Here is a 16,389-nt window from a genome sequence, read left to right as displayed (position 1 = left end):
CTCGAGCCGGGTCGGGCCGGGCCTTTGATCGAGCGTTTGTGTTTTTTTTTAATCATTGCTTTATTGGCCTAATCTGAGGAGAAATCTATGCCATAAACAGAAATATTATAGGCCTTTATTGCACGGGTCTTCTCAATGCCGTGGAACGCTCCGTTTACTTGCATGGGTAGCCTAGTCCGGTAACTTGTCAACCCCAGCGTCTTCGGTTGCTATGCGACGTCAACGTCTTTGGCAGACTATTTCACTGCTGATCAACACTACGAATGCTGGTAACAAATAATTTGTAAAAAGACACACCATGTGAAGTTATTTTTTCGTTTTGGCAAGTAGCTGTCTAATAAGCGGGATAATGTATAGAACGTCGCCGGTCATTATCGAAAATAAGCCCATTCAGGGCGAAGCAAGACACCTCCGCTGCACGTCGGTTTCCTGTTCGCCCTGTCGGGGATTATTTTCCCAATAATGACCGGCGTTATTCATTGCATAGGCTATATATTTAGCAGAGTAGGCCTGAGTAACAAATTTGTACAAAGTTAAACATGTATTAAAAAAATGTCGGGTTGAAATCTGTCTCGACCGGGGAGGGTGGCTGAGAGTCTACCATAAGGATTGATAGATTGTGGGGAACATAGGACCCTTTTTCATAAAAAGGGTACTATGTTCCCCGGTCACATACATATCGGGGAACATAGGACCCTTTTCGGGAAAAGCGGGGAACATAGGACCTGTTTTTTAAAAAAGGGTCCTATGTTCCCCGATCGGGGAACATAATAATAATTCATTTTATTTTGAGGGCGCCTTTCAAAGCACCCAAGGTCACCTTACAGGGCAGTTTAAAAACAAAAAACAAAATCAACAATCATAAAAAACACAAGAACAAGATACATTGAACAATTTACATAGGTGGGGTGAAATGGGTTGGAGGGAATATGTCAGTTTAAAAAGATGTGTTTTGAGACGGGACTTAAAAGTGGAAAGAGTGTCAGAATTACGGATGTCAGGTGGGAGGGTGTTCCAGAGGTGGGGGGCAGATCTGCTGAAGGCTCTGGACCCCATGGTAACCAGGCAGGCGGGAGGCACAGTGAATTGAATGGAAGAGGAGGGCCGGAGAGTGCGGGTTGGTGTGTAGGAGTTCACAGATGTATGGAGGGGCGAGGTTGTGGAAGGCCTTGAAGGTGAGGAGCAGAATCTTGAAGTGGATGCGGGTTTTGACCGGGAGCCAGTGAAGCTGCTGAAGGACAGGGGTGATGTGATTAATGGAGGGGGTTCTGGTGATGATGCGGGCGGCAGAGTTCTGGACCAGTTGGAGTTTGCGGATGGACTTGAGGGGGAGACTGAAGAGGAGGGAGTTACAGTAATCGATGCGGGAAGTGACCAGGGTGTGAACAAGGATGGCTGTGCTATGGGGTGTGAGGGATGGGGGGAGGCGGTTGATAATGCGTAGATGGTAGTAGGCAGACCTGGTGACGTTATTGTTGTGTGCTTGGAATGATAGTGTGCTGTCGAGGATGACACCCAGACTCTTAACCTGAGGGGAGGGGGAGACTGAGGTGTTGTTGATAGTGATGGAAAAGCTGTCAGGTTTTGTGAGGGTTGATTTGGTGCCGATGAGGAGGACTTCTGTTTTATTGCTGTTGAGTTTGAGAAAGTTGCAGGTGTACCAGGATTTTATTTCTTGTAGGCAATCGGAGAGGGAGATGGGAGGAAGGGTAGAAGTGGGCTTGGTGGATATGTAGAGCTGGGTGTCATCCGCATAGCAGTTAAAATGAATGTTACATTTACGGAAAATATGGCCAAGTGGAAGTAGATAAATGATGAACAGGAGGGGGCCTAGAACAGAACCCTGGGGAACACCGGTAGTGACTGGAAGTGACTGGGATTTTAAAGTTTTGAGTTGGATGAACTGAGTACGGCCGGAGAGATATGATTTAAATCAGTGCAGGGGTGTGTCAGTGATAATAATAATAATAATACTAATACATTTTATTTATAATGCACTTTATATTCAAGAATCTCAAAGTGCTTCAGAGAAAAAAAAAAAAAAAAACTATTAAAAGGGGAACCTCAAAGAAAGTTTAGCTAAATGCTCTTTTAAAAGAGATGGGTTTTGAGGTTCCGTTTAAAAAGAGCTGTAGTCTGTGGAGCCCTCAGGTGGTCAGGGAGGGCGTTCCATAGTCTAGGGGCAGCAGCAGAAAAGGCCCGATCACCCATGGTGCACAGCTTCGTATGTCGGGTTTGGAGGGTGTGAGTGGTTCCTGAACGGAGTGTACGTGAGTTTGTCGGGGGGGGGTGAGGAGTTCCTGAAGGTAGAGGGGGGCAAGTCCGTGAAGGCACTGGTGGGTGAGGAGGGAGACCTTGTGCTCAATTCTGAGTGGGACAGGGAGCCAGTGCAGTGATTTCAGGATGGGGGTGATGTGGTCATGCTTGCGCACCCTCATCAGGACCCTGGCAGCACTGTTTTGAATGTATTGGAGCCTCTGGATGCTCTTGCCAGGGATCCCAATGAGGAGTGCATTGCAGTAGTCCAACCTGGAGGAGACAAAGGCATGGACGAGCTTCTCTGCATCAGCCAGGGTGAGTGATTGGCGGAGTTTGGCGATGTTCCTGAGGTGGTATAAAGCTGTCTTGTGTTTGATGTGGGTGTCAAAATTAAGTTGTGGGTCCATTTTAACACCGAGGTTGGTGACGGATGTGGAAAGGGGGATGTTTTTGCCAGAGAAGGTGATATTGGTGATGGTGGGGGAGCGGAGCTGATGTGGCATGCCAACAAGGATGGCTTCCGTTTTATGGCTGTTAAGTTGTAGGAAGTTGAGCTTCATCCACGCCTCTATCTCCTCCAGGCAGGTGGTCAGTGTGGATGTTGGCAGAGGGGCAGAAGAAGTGGGGGTTGTCCTGATGTAGAGCTGTGTATCATCAGCATAGCAGTGGTAAGATAAGCCATGCCTGCTAATGACACTACCCAGGGGGAGCATGTACAGTGAGAACAGTGTGGGGCCTAACACCGAGCCCTGGGGGACACCGCAGGTGACGTTGTTGGTGTGTGATTTTGCTTTGCCCAGGGCAACGTGCTCAGTTCTGTCAGTGAGGTACGAGGTGAACCAGTTCTTTACATTTCCTGATAGTCCAATGGTGTATTGCAGGCGGTGAAGGAGAATATTGTGGTCAACCGTATCAAAAGCAGCTGTTAAGTCCAGGAGGATGAGGAGAGATGGGGAGCCGGTGTCTGCTGCCATCAGGAGGTCATTTGTGACCCTGACCAAGGCTGTTTCTGTACTGTGGCCATAGCGGAAACCAGACTGGAATTTTTCAAACAAGTGATGTTGTATGAGGTGATCCTGGAGTTGTGCTGCAACTGTTTTTTCCAGAACTTTTGACAGAAATGGGAGATTTGAGATGGGCCTGTAGTTGGAGAGGACTTCTGGATCAAGGGTAGTTTTTTTTAATGTTGGTCTGATGACAGCAGTTTTTAATGCAGATGGGATATGGCCGGCCAGGAGGGAGTGGTTAATGATATTGGTGATGAGTGGAGAGACAGCAGAGATGTTGGCCTTCAGCAGAGCTGTAGGGAAGGGGTCTAGTGCACAGGTGGATGGCTTCATTTTCCTGATGACGTCCTCCACCTCTTCCTTTGTGATGCTGGAGAAGGAGCAGAGGGTCTGGACAGAGTCAATCGGTGGGTCAGCAGTTGGAAGGGGCAGGGCAGTAGTGGTGGAGAGGTGTGAGCGGATGTTATTCACTTTTTGTTTAAAAAAGTTGATGTGCATGTTGCACCTCTCCGTGGTGACATCAGATTGGGATGGTAAATTGGCTGTAGTGATACCAATGGAGGCCAGTCTGTCAAGGAGGATGTTGTGTGAAATGGTGTCGAAAGCCGCACTCAGATCAAGGAGGATGAGAATAGTGAGGTGTCCAGAGTCTGCTGCCATGAGAAGGTCATTGGTGATTTTAACCAGGGCTGTCTCTGTGCTGTGGAGGGGGCGGAAACCAGATTGAAATTGTTCGTAAAGATTATTGAAGGATAAGTGAGCTTGAACCTGAGATGCTATTGTTTTTTCCAGAATTTTTGATATGAAAGGGAGATTTGAGATAGGACGGAAGTTGTTGAGCTTATTGGGGTCAGCACCAAGTGTCTTGAGTATGGGGGTTATTGCAGCTGTTTTGAAGGATGAGGGGACGAGGCCGGAGCCGAGGGAGGAGTGTATGATGGACGTTATTAGGGGGGAAAGAGATGGTAGGCAGCCTTTAACTAAAACAGTAGGGATAGGGTCCAGCTGGCAGGTGGATGGTTTGGATTTCCGGATGAGGTCAGAGATTTCCACAGCAGAGGGAAGTGTGAAGCTTGAGAGTAGACGGGAGACAGGGGCTGATAAAGTGGAAAGAGACGGAATGTGGGTGGTGTTAGGGGTCAGTTGCTGGTGAATCTTTTCTATTTTGGTGGTGAAGAATGACATTAAGGAGTTGCAATAATCAGTTGAGTATAGATGGGGAGCAATGGAGTCCGGTGGTCGTAAATGTTTGTTGACAGTGGCCCGTGTATTTCCGTCACCTGAACTGATCAAATTGGTGCAGTGGGTAGATTTGGCTGTAGAAAGAGTGTCCTTGTAGTGAAGAATGTGGTTGTGATATATTTCTTTATGTATAACAAGTCCAGTTTTCTTGCAGAGGCGTTCCAGCTGACGGCCTTTCTCCTTGAGTTTGCGTAGTTCAGTGGTATACCATGGGGCAGAGAGAGTGAAGGAAACAGAGCGGGATTTAAGGGGAGCCAGGGTGTTAAGCAGATCATGAAGACTGTTGTTGTAATGTGAAATTGATTTCAGTTGGAAGACTCATTACTGCACGATGATATTACTCCGCCGAACCGGAAAGGTGGGCTGTTTACGTTGGTTTGAAGTCTTGTACCGTGAGCACTTCGGATTAGGGAAAATCACTGAAAATGGATTATGAAAGGTGGCTTCTGGAGGACGCACTCGATTTTGACGGCAGAGGATATCGTTTTGAACCAGAATTCACCCAAGAGGAGCTACGTGAGATGGAGGCTAGGGCTACGGAGGCGCCTGAAGCTCCGGCTGAAGCGGTCCCCCCAGGATCACGGGCGGGTGGTGTGGTGTGCCTGTGGGAAGTGCAGGCAGATGCCGACGGAAGTCGAAAGTAGGTGCTGCACGGTGTGGGACCTTGTGCGGAAGTTTATATGCGGTTGTGAGGTATCTGAAAAAATAGTTCAATTTAGCAACTAACACGGTTGGAAAACATATATTGTGCCGATATTTTTTTTTTAAACTTCACGAATGCCACTAACCACTCGGTTACTTGCACATTTTTGAAAACGAACGTTTAGGGTTGCTGGGTTGACAGGTTTGTGTATGCACACAGACAACCATTGTGAAGCAGGCAGGAGCGATTCAAAATGAGCCAAATACCCGAGAAAGGACTAATGGTTCAAATTTCGGTGTCACCCACTCTATTTCATCCTAAACAAACCAGAAAGGGGGCTCAATGTTCAAAATACCGGAATTGTCCTTTAATGTTGTGGAATGATATAACACGTGGCAGGTTTGTAATGGAAAGTGTAAGGTTGACAGTAAAAGATATAAACATGTGGTCGGAAATGGGGAGTTCAGCAGCAGTACAGTCAAGAGGAGTGACACCAGAACAACAGACCAAGTCCAGAACATGTCCTTTTGAGTGGGGAAATTAATATGTTGCTGCAGACCAAAACTATCCAGGCAGGATGTAAATTCACTTGTGAGGGGATTACTGATTTTGTCCATGTGTATGTTGAAGTCCCCTAGTAATATTATGTTGGGTGAGAGTGAGGAAAGATGGGTAGTAAAAGCAGCAAATTCATTAATAAAATCACTATTATGCTTTGGTGGGCGATAGACAGTGGCGACTATAGTAGCTGTAGGGCCATTCAGTTGAATGGTAATGGATTCAAATGAGGGATGAGCAGATACAGAAACGGGCGAGACTTTACAATTATCGCGATATATTATCGCGAGACCACCTCCTCGGCCAGAGGCACGGGGTTGACAGGAGTAAACAAACCCGGGAGATGTGGATTTGTTAGATGTTGTGGCATCGCGCCCCTGAAACCTCGGCCTGGCCGGGCCCGAGGGACCGTGAAGGACGGGGTATACCGCCGCCACCCACCAGCCGGCGACAGGGAGCACCTGGACCTTCCCCACAATCAGCGGGATGGGGGACACCTGGCGGCTGGGAGGAGGAAGGCCCGGAGCCAGCATAAGAGAGACTACGGAACAGGAGCAGGTCGGGCAGGAACACGCATTGAAATGCAAAAGCTAGAGGCTCACGGAGACCCTAGCGCGCCATTGTCCGACTTTTCAAAAAGGAGGCGCATTAGGCCGACTGTTCAATCGGCATATTGAACCATCGGCCTAATGCGCCTCCTTTTTGAAAAGTCGGACAAACGGACCTTCGGACCAATGTATTCCGTTTTCGGAACATTGAACCGTCGGCATAGTGGCATGTCGATCTAATGGGAAATATTTCGGACCATTGAGACGTCGGAACAATGAGGTGTCGGAATTACGGGGAGGCCCCGCCGTAACGTGCTCGGAGGAAATGCAAGCAGGGCAGAGTCGCAGCCGTTCCGTGCCGCAGCCGTAACGTTGCCGTAACGCGTCCAATGGAATCCCCGGGTTAGTCCTCCAGCCTCTACCTCTCACACCAGGACTCGGACCTGGGATTCTCATTCCAACAGCATCTGGAAGCACATTAGCGCCAGAGCTGAAGGATAGAATTTCCGTGCGCTGTTTTGATTTTCTAAAAGAAGTGCTGGTGCAGTATCAAATGCGTCTTCCTGCATCAATGGAAATGCTCCGCAAACTGGAGCTTTTTTGTCCGAAGCTGGTGAGGTCAAAGAGAGTAAAAGACTTGCCCGCTGAGTTTTTCCCTTGAAACTTTGGAGAGCCAGGCCATTGACGCCTTTTGGCTGGAAGTTGAGGCATTTCAAGATGCTGGAGGAAACCAGTGTTTCAAAGAGCTAGCACTGGGTGTCATCAGGTTGCTCACTCTACCGATATCAGATGCCCACGTTGAGAGAGTGTTTTCCCAGGTGACGCTGCTAAAGGATGACACCAGAAATCGTATGGGATTACGGCTCCTTTCCAGCATCATGGATGTGCGCTCTGGCCTGAGCAGAAACGGTTTGACGTCCGCCACTTTCAAACCTCCCCGACAGTTGTTGGGGAGGTTTGATGCATCCATGTATTAGCCAGCTGACCTGGCTTCCAGTCACTGTAAAAAGTTCAAGTTCAACATTTTTATTTTTTTCAAGTTCTCAACATTGTTCAAGTTAATGGAAAGATGCTGATTCTGCATAAAGGTAAGATGATTTCTGTCACCTTATCGTATTTGCACTGTGACAGATTTTGGTAACTGTAGCCCACTTATTCTATTGCATTTGCTTGTTGAATTAAAAACTAGTTTTTCGTGGTTTTGTGTGTTCGGAATCTCAATCAGCTGCTGTACGGCCAGGTCGTTGTGTCTTTCAGCACCACCACCGGTTTGGAAAGCGGCGAGGAGAAAAAGAGGGAGGCAGGGAGGGAGAGGCGCTCTGTATGTCAGGCCCGCCGCTCCCTATACGCAGAGTGCGTAGGGCACCAAGTACCTGGGGGGCCACCAAAAAAGTAAGGTTACTAAATTGTATAACCTATCACTAAATTTCAGCAAATAAGATGTTTTTACCTAATTTATAAATGGACCCCCCCCCCCTTCCCTGACCCTAACGGTACAGCGTTCGAAGCTCTCGTCTTTTTGCATCGGAGACAGAGCATGCTTTTGCCGGTTTTATCAAGCTGTTTTTGAATGGCGATTCTTCATAATGGCAAGTAAGAGACAACAGGAAATCTGGTGCTGAAAAGCGAAAGAAAAAAAAAACTTAGCCAACCACTAGCCTATGGTTGATTTACTTCGTGGTTTGGGCGGGTTTTTATTGGAGTGGGTGGGTTCTAAGATGTGATTGGGCTGGAAACTGTCAATCTGATCTGGCAACACTGCCAGGGGGCCAGAACGCTCCAAGTAACGCATCCTTCAGATGCCCTACTAAGTGTAGCTCCACGCGTGCCTATACAATTCCTCTCCTTTTGCTTCATAGAGACTAGTCCAAACCTTTAACGAAGAGAGAAGGCAGCAGAGAGAGAGGTCATGTTTCCCGAAGCTCCGCTAGGCATTGGAAAAAACTACTTAATTCATCGTTCAGATCTACTTTATCTTATTTTATTTCATGATCATAATACCTAACAATATATAGTTTGTTTCCGTCGTCCTCCATCGCTCGATTCAACAATACATTTTGGCACTTTTTATGACTCCCGGATCAGACCGCAGAAAAAGCCTTGGACTTTCCTATCGCCAACATGCCTCTGTACTCGGATATCTCAGAGACTGGGAAATGTACAGACTGCACCAAACTGCAACAGACAGTGGCTTTATTTGAAACGAGACTAGCAGCATTAGAAAAATGCAAAGGACTCCTCCAGGATACAGTGCCGATGGGTGAGTTTGCTGAGCTCACTCAGATACAGCAAGATGATCAAAGCTACACTGTATCCTTCCCGAAGCTGGACAAGAGAGAGACAGTTCCAGCTGCGTCTCACTGGCACAGAGTCGGCGCTAAGCCAAAACAACATACCAAAGTGAATCAACAAGTTCACTCAACGCCAAATGCTAAGCTACCCAAAGCTAAAGTTACATGTATCAGCCGGATTAGCCCGTCACCGAAGTTAACCCTGCCGCTGAAGAACCGGTTCCTGCCACTTCAAGAGTCCACGAACGTGCCTGCCACCGATGCACCCCTGAGCCCCGAGATGCGTCCGGACGGACAGTGCGGACAGAGACGGTACGGACAGAGATGGAACAACCAGTCGCCACGGAGGCAGGCTGCGCATGTGTCTGCCACCGTCCAACAAGGGCCCATCTCAGAGAAAGCAGATGAACCAGACACTCTGATTATAGGAGACTCAACCATCAAGGATCTAACCAGTAAGAAGATCAAAACATGCAACTTCCCATATGGAATGGTTAGTGATATCAACCATAAACTAGCCAAAATCATATTGGAAAACCCCAAAATCTCACAGATTATTGTGCATGCAGGATTTAATGATATTCAAAGAGAACAGTCAGAACTTCTGAAGAGGGATTACACTGAGCTATTGGATACACTGGACAAAATACACATCAAGTCATTCATCAGTGGACCCATACCAGCAGTTGACAGGGGAATAAACAGATTCAGTCGTCTACTTGCACTGAATACATGGCTTTCCAGAGTCTGCAATGAAAGAGGAAGGGGCTTTATTGTCAATTTCAATTTATTCTGGGGGCGCAAATATCTTTTTAGAGCAGATGGCCTACACCCAAACAGGTTAGGCTCAAAACTGTTGAGGGACAATCTTCTCTTCTCGCTTTCCCACAAATCTCCATGGTCTGACGCACAGGCCACAGTCAGAACACAGGTTGAGAAGAAGCGAGACCACAGCCTCCCCCACACATCTACTCTGCCACTATCTGACACACAGATAGCAGACAGCCCACAGACCTTGAAGAGAGACAACAGCCCGCCCGACGCCATCAACACTGTGCCTTCCCCCATCGCTGATGCTGGCTTGGCGAGGAACGGCCACCCCCCTCCTCTGCATTCCCCCATCGACGATGACCTCCAGTCTCATCTCTCCCATAGCCACAACAACAACTCCAGCTCCAATCTCTCCTCCCTTTGCGATTTTCCAGCCGAATTTAAGAAACTGGAATATGTTGGCATCAAACTTGCATCTGTGTCAATGATAGCATCGCCACGTCATGCCACCCAAGAGGATGGCGCCCCAGCCCCCCCCCTGTACTGATAGTAGTCCTGAGTATTACTGAGACAAAAAAGGGTTCAGCCGTAGACACAGTATAAAGGAAGTTTCACATAATCTGCTGAACCCAAGGTTGCCTACGTCAAAGCAGGGCAACTTTCGCATTCATGCTGTAACCACTAAGAGAGTAAACAAAGGGAAACTTAGACACACTGCTAACCTCACAAATCTCATATCTATTGCCTCCAAACCAAAAACAACCTTAAAGCCTATCAACAGCACCATCAGGATGGCTCTACTTAATGTGAGGTCTCTTAATAACAAATTTTTAGTTAATGATTTTATTACCACTTCTAAACTGGATTTTATGTTTTTAACTGAAACATGGCTGGAACAAAATAACAGTGCAACCGTTCTGATAGAGACAGCTCCTCCCGACTATAACTTTTTTGATGCATGTAGATCTGGAGAAAGAGGTGGAGGGGTTGCTGCTATATTTAAAAATGTATTTATGGGTTATTAACAACTACAGACCAATATCAAATCTACCCTTCATAAGTAAAATCATTGAGAAAGTTGTCCTCCAGCAACTTAATCACTTCCTGGCATCAACTGGTTGCTATAACACCTTCCAATCAGGATTTCGACCCCTGCACAGCACGGAGACCGCCCTTATTAAAGTTGTAAACGACATCCGTCTTAACACAGACTCTGGCAAAACCTCAATACTAATGCTACTTGACCTCAGTGCTGCATTCGACACTGTAGACCATACATTACTTCTGGACAGGTTAGAAAACTGGGTGGGGCTTTCAAGCACCGTCTTAAATTGGTTCAGGTCCTACCTACAAAATAGGAACTACTTTGTTTCCATTGGCGACTTTGTATCAGAATCAACCAACGTGACATGTGGAGTCCCACAAGGTTCGATCTTAGGACCCTCTTTATTCAACATCTACATGCTCCCACTAGGGCAAATCATGCAAAATAACAATATTGACCATCATTGCTATGCTGATGACACGCAAATCTATGTATCGCTATCACCAAATGACTATCGGCCCATATATCTGCTGTGCCAGTGCATTGAGCAAGTGAAGGAATGGATGTGCCGAAATTTCCTTCAACTTAATGAGGACAAAACAGAGATAATTGTATTTGGTTCTAAAACGGAAAGGCTTAAAGTAACCCAACACCTTCACTCTCTGTCCCTGAAAACCTCAATCAAAGCCAGAAATCTAGGGGTTATCATGGATTCAGATTTACATTTCGACAGTCACATCAAATCAGTTACAAAATCTGCATATTATCGCCTTAAAAATGTAGCAAGACTTAGAGGGCTCATGTCCACCGAAGACTTACAAAAACTTGTACATGCCTTTATTACTAGTAAGCTTGATTACTGCAATGGTCTCCTTACAGGTCTCCCAAAACAAACTCTGAGGAAGCTTCAGCTTGTTCAGAATGCTGCTGCTAGAGTTCTAACAAAGACCAAAAAATGTGATAATATTACACCAATTCTGAAATCGTTACATTGGCTTCCTGTAGGTCAGAGAATTGATTTTAAAGTCATGTTGCTAACCTATAAATCCCTACATGGTTTAGGCCCAAAATATTTAACTGATATGCTTCCACTACATCAGCCTTCTAGACCACTAAGATCCTCTGAGACCAATCACAAAACATGGGAAAGCAGGATTTAGTTACTATGCAACAAATAGCTGGAATAAACTCCCAGAGGATTTAAGACTTGCCCCAACTCTGAGCACCTTTAAAACAAGACTGAAGACTTTTATGTTTGCTATAGCTTTCTGCTAAATCTTAAATACATTGCACTTTCTAAAAAGCTTTTTTAACTTTGCCTTTATTTTCTATTTTATGTTTTTGCTTTTACTTATCTATTTTTTTTTATTGTATGACAATGTTTATATGTGAAGCACTTTGAGTCTGCCTTGTGTATGAAAAGTGCTATATAAATAAAGTTGCCTTGCCTTGCCTTTACCAAACAAAGTGAGTTAAAGCGATCCTGACTCGGCAGACTTTTTCCAAAAAGAACACAGCAGGAGATTAATAAAAAAAACACATTGCGTCCTCTAGGACGGCATTCACCTCGGTGAGAGCCCTGGCCGGGCTCTCAGGGTGTGTGCAGATCAGCTGGCAGGTGTGTTTACAGACATTTTCAACAAGTCACTGCTCAAGTCTGTGGACCCCACATGTCTCAAAAAGTCCACCATCATTCCCATCCCCGAGAAGTCAAAAGCGTCCTGCCTCAACGACTACCGCCCAGTAGCACTCACCACCATCGTCATGAAGTGCTTCGAGCGGGTAGCCAAATCATTCATCACCTCCTCCCTCCCTGACTCACTGGACCCCCTGCAGTTTGCTTACAGGGCAAACAGGTCCACAGACGACGCCATCGCCCTCACCCTCCACACTAGAGCTTAGATCGGGCCGAAAAATCGAACCCGACCCTATCCGAGCCCGTGCTCATTCGAGCCCGGCCCGGCCCGGCCCGGTAAATTAACTGTAATGATGAGCCCGCGACCGATTTAAACCCGACCATTTCTTAATATGTGGGCGATTATAGCTGACGCTGTCAACAACAATTTTGAGTTGCTTGAAGTGAATCACAGAAATTGGTTAACAATTATCCAGATGAACAATGCAACAAGGACAACACGTGTAGCCTAAATGTGTGTTTATTCGTAATTGGATCGTAGCGTACATCCAAATGAAGAGACTTACAATGATGATAAACACAGAAAATAACCACGATGATAAACACAAAAAATCAACTATTTTGGGTGGCCTAAGTTGGCCCATTACTCTAATACAGTAGGACTACAGAAAGTTTCAGAATATTTGTAAGTAAAATAAATAGGTAGCCTATATTTAAATATGTCTATGGGCTATAAAACACAGTGCAAACGCGATTAATGTCCATATTTTCACTACGACGTAGGCCTACAACATAGCCAAGCTACAAAATTAACACGAAATAACAATAAATTAGCAAAGTATAAAATAGAACAATTTGACAAAACAATAGGCCTACTCATATTTAAAATAGGCATAGAGTAGCCTTGCGCAAAAAAACTAGATTGGGGCGGGCTAGGCATCAGTGGTTAAGCCAACACACTCAAGACAAAAAAAATAATATAGAGAATTAACAAAGTAATTATTGGATTAAATAAAAACGGGGCTTATTAAACTGAGCATGTCCACCCCAGGTTTACGTCCTGCCTGTTGATTGTAGCCTCCTGCCTGTATGAGGATAGATGAAGGGAAATTAATTAGGCCAAATATGCTGCCTGCTATAACGTAACAAATAATAGTAGCATACATTCATTATAAAGATATAGCTTACTTACAAGGTTCTACATGCTGTTATGTAAGAACAGGATCGCGTCGACAGTGGCAGGTTTTAGAGCCGTCCTTCTCTGCTCAATGGTCCGTCGGGCTGCGCTGAAGACGCGCTCACTGCTGCTCGCTGGAATGCAGAGGACGGACCGTGCCAGCCTGGCTAGTTTTGGGTATACCAACCCATTGAGCTTCCACCACTTCAATAGGTCCCTGTCGTCCTCCATGACATGCCTTTGAGAATTATATTTGGCAACTTCATCGTCATCTTGATCAATGTCGTCATCTTGATTCTCCCACTCGGCAAAGTCAGCGTCTCTCCTGGGCCTGGCTGCTGGTGGTGTGAGGCCAGTGCTCTCAGCTGCTGCAGCACCTGCAGCACCATCCTCCAGAGGCAAGAGTAGGGTCAGAGCATAGACGTGTACTTCGGATATTTCCGCGACAGACATCATCCTCAACTTGCTGAACTTTGGCCACAGAAAAAGAGCAACTTTGTGCAGCATGTCCACTTAGATTTTTTGTCGTATGAATTCAGCATGTCTCTGGCGCACGAAGGCTTGCTGAGGAGAGTCGATGGGAGAGGGCTCGCAGTGATTCTTCAGCCTCTCAACCCAGAGGCAGACCAGGTTGATAGTTGGGTATTTGTCGCCTTCCAGCTCTCTCTGGGCATTATAAAAAGGCTCCAAAAAGTTGACCAGAAAGTCCAATAAGTCTGGAGCGATGTTTTCGATGCGCTGAAGCTCACCGCGCGTCTCCAGCTTCTCCCATAGTTCGTGGTAGATGTCCTGCACTGATTTCAGTGTGAGGTAAACGGTGCTGAATCGCGTGTCTCCCATCTGTAGCACTGTCTTCGATAATTGCGCAACAAGGCCAGATTGTTTGAGATGTTTCACGAGTGCTTTCGCAGCAGATATTGTCTCTCCTATGTCTGACGCATTGTCGGCCAGTGCGTCGGACTGCAGGCCATGGCGAAGGACAGTATTGAACAAGTGATCGAGACAAGAAAGCCTCCTATATATTTCCAGGGCTTTGATGATGTTGCTACCTTCATCTGTTACCCACACTATTCGATTGAGGGAGCTAGGGTCGAGGCCAAATTTGTTCACCAGCAGGCGGCTTATTTCACGTTGTTTTCCCTGTTTTCGCATCCTCAATGGGAAACATTGCTGTGGTAAGAGTTTTACCAACTAATGCAAAGTCGTCGGTGACGTAATGACACGTTATTGCGATGTAGCTTATCTTTTTGTAGTCATCGGTCCACATGTCTGTGCTCATTCCCACGTCTCCATTCTTCAGAGCATCTTTGAGCGTCTGTACAAGAACTTCCCTCTTCTCCTCTGCCTTTACTATACAAGCCTTGGAAACAGTGCTGTGGTGAGGAAGGATGGACTGGGCTGATACACGACCATATGTAGCGCCAATGTTGACTAGTTCTTGAGCTAGCTCCTGGAAGCCCTGGCCACTTACAATGTAAAACGGCCTTATGTCCTTACAACAAAACCCAACGAATTTCTCTGTGAGGGCTTGCTTCGCTCTCATGGGTATGGTTGGAGAAGTAACAAAAGATGACATTGAAGGCTGATTATCATCCTTTCTCGCATGGCAAACCTGCTTCATGTGTCTGTTCATGGAAGAAGTACCCGTTTTTTGCTATCATAAGTGAACAGCATGCCACACTTGCTGCACTCCACAAAGCCGACACAAACATTGTCACTACCCACGACTTGTTTAAAATATGTCCATACCTTCGACTTTCCTTCAAACTTGCTCACTTTTAATTCTCCTGTTTTTCTTTACTTCTTCAGGCTCCATGTTGCACGCCAGCCAATTCAGCACAGCAGGGCAGGCTCCTCGGCGTTACGCTTGCCAGTGGAGGAAAACTGCGCATGACACGTTGCCTTTTGCAATTTCGTAGTCTGACTTCTGCAACTTTGTATACATTAAGAATATTATCTACCTATATAGAATATTTAGTCTGATTAATAGACAATTTTGCTCGTACCAATTAAGCTAATAGTGATTTAATTTTTTTTTTTTTTTTAAAAAGCTTGATCATGCCCGGTCCGATCCGACCCGAGGATAGTGGCGGGAAATATTGGACTCACCACACCGACGCCATCACAAAGACGGCAAGACAGCGGCTCTTCTTCCTCCGCAGGCTGCGGAGGTTCAACATGGACTCCAGGATACTCTGCAACTTCTACAGGTGCACCATAGAGAGTATCCTGACCGGCTGCATCACCGCCTGGTAAAAATCAGGCGGTAAAATATTTATTATTTAAGTCTCAGCTTTCCTACTTTCCTACTGTTCCTAATATACCTTTACGTTCTCTTATATTGCTCTATTGGAGGAGCCCAAGACTGAAGAATTTCATTGCCAGCGACTGCTCTGTAATTGTTGTGCATATGACAATAAAACCATCTTGAATCTTGAGTCTCAGGATATACAGGCCACTGTCAACAATGATCTATAGAGGTGACTCTGGTGTGGAGGAGGGCACTTAAAAACATTGGAGAGGTGGGCCTGCATCAGGGCGTTTCTAGGGCTTCGGCTTTTAAGGTGGGGCTCCACAGTAGAGGCCACAGGTTGGTGGAGGTGAAACGTGTGGAACGGAAGGTTATTGTTAGGCGTGGGGGAAGAAAGTTAAGGGTTAGGGTTGAAGTTAGGGTGAGGGTTAGGGTTACATTGTCACATTGCCTTGCATACAGGGTTAGGGTTAACCCTAATCCTAACCCTAGCCAAGACAAAGCGGTGCCTACCCAGTCATCCCTGGCCAAGAGCCTGGGCGTATCTGAGAGTGCCCCCCAAGGATATCTGGGGCCAGCCACGTCAAAGCGGTGCCTACCCAGACATCCCCAGGGTAAGAGAGTGGAGCCAGAGGCAGAGAGCAGAGTTGCGTTTATAGCAACCTGCCCCTCCCTCAACCATCCCGCTACCACTCTCTAGCACCCCAGAAAAAGCAAATTCCTGTGTTCCATACACCGCACAACCCCAGGAAATGCTAAAACAATTCCAAAATATCCTGTACTTCATGCACCGCATAGTCCCAGGTATTTTGCCATTGTTTTGTTTTGAATAAAGCAAGAAACTTACCATAGAGTAGTCTTCCGACTTCATTGGTTAGCTATTTAAACGTCTCATGATATCAACGTCCGATATGGCTTATGGACCGATGGTGTTCCTAAGTCCTTAGATAGCAGTTTCCAT

Source organism: Gadus macrocephalus, chromosome 9, assembly GCF_031168955.1.
Source record: "Gadus macrocephalus chromosome 9, ASM3116895v1".
Lineage (NCBI taxonomy): Eukaryota > Metazoa > Chordata > Actinopteri > Gadiformes > Gadidae > Gadus > Gadus macrocephalus.
This window is presented reverse-complemented; position numbering follows the sequence as displayed.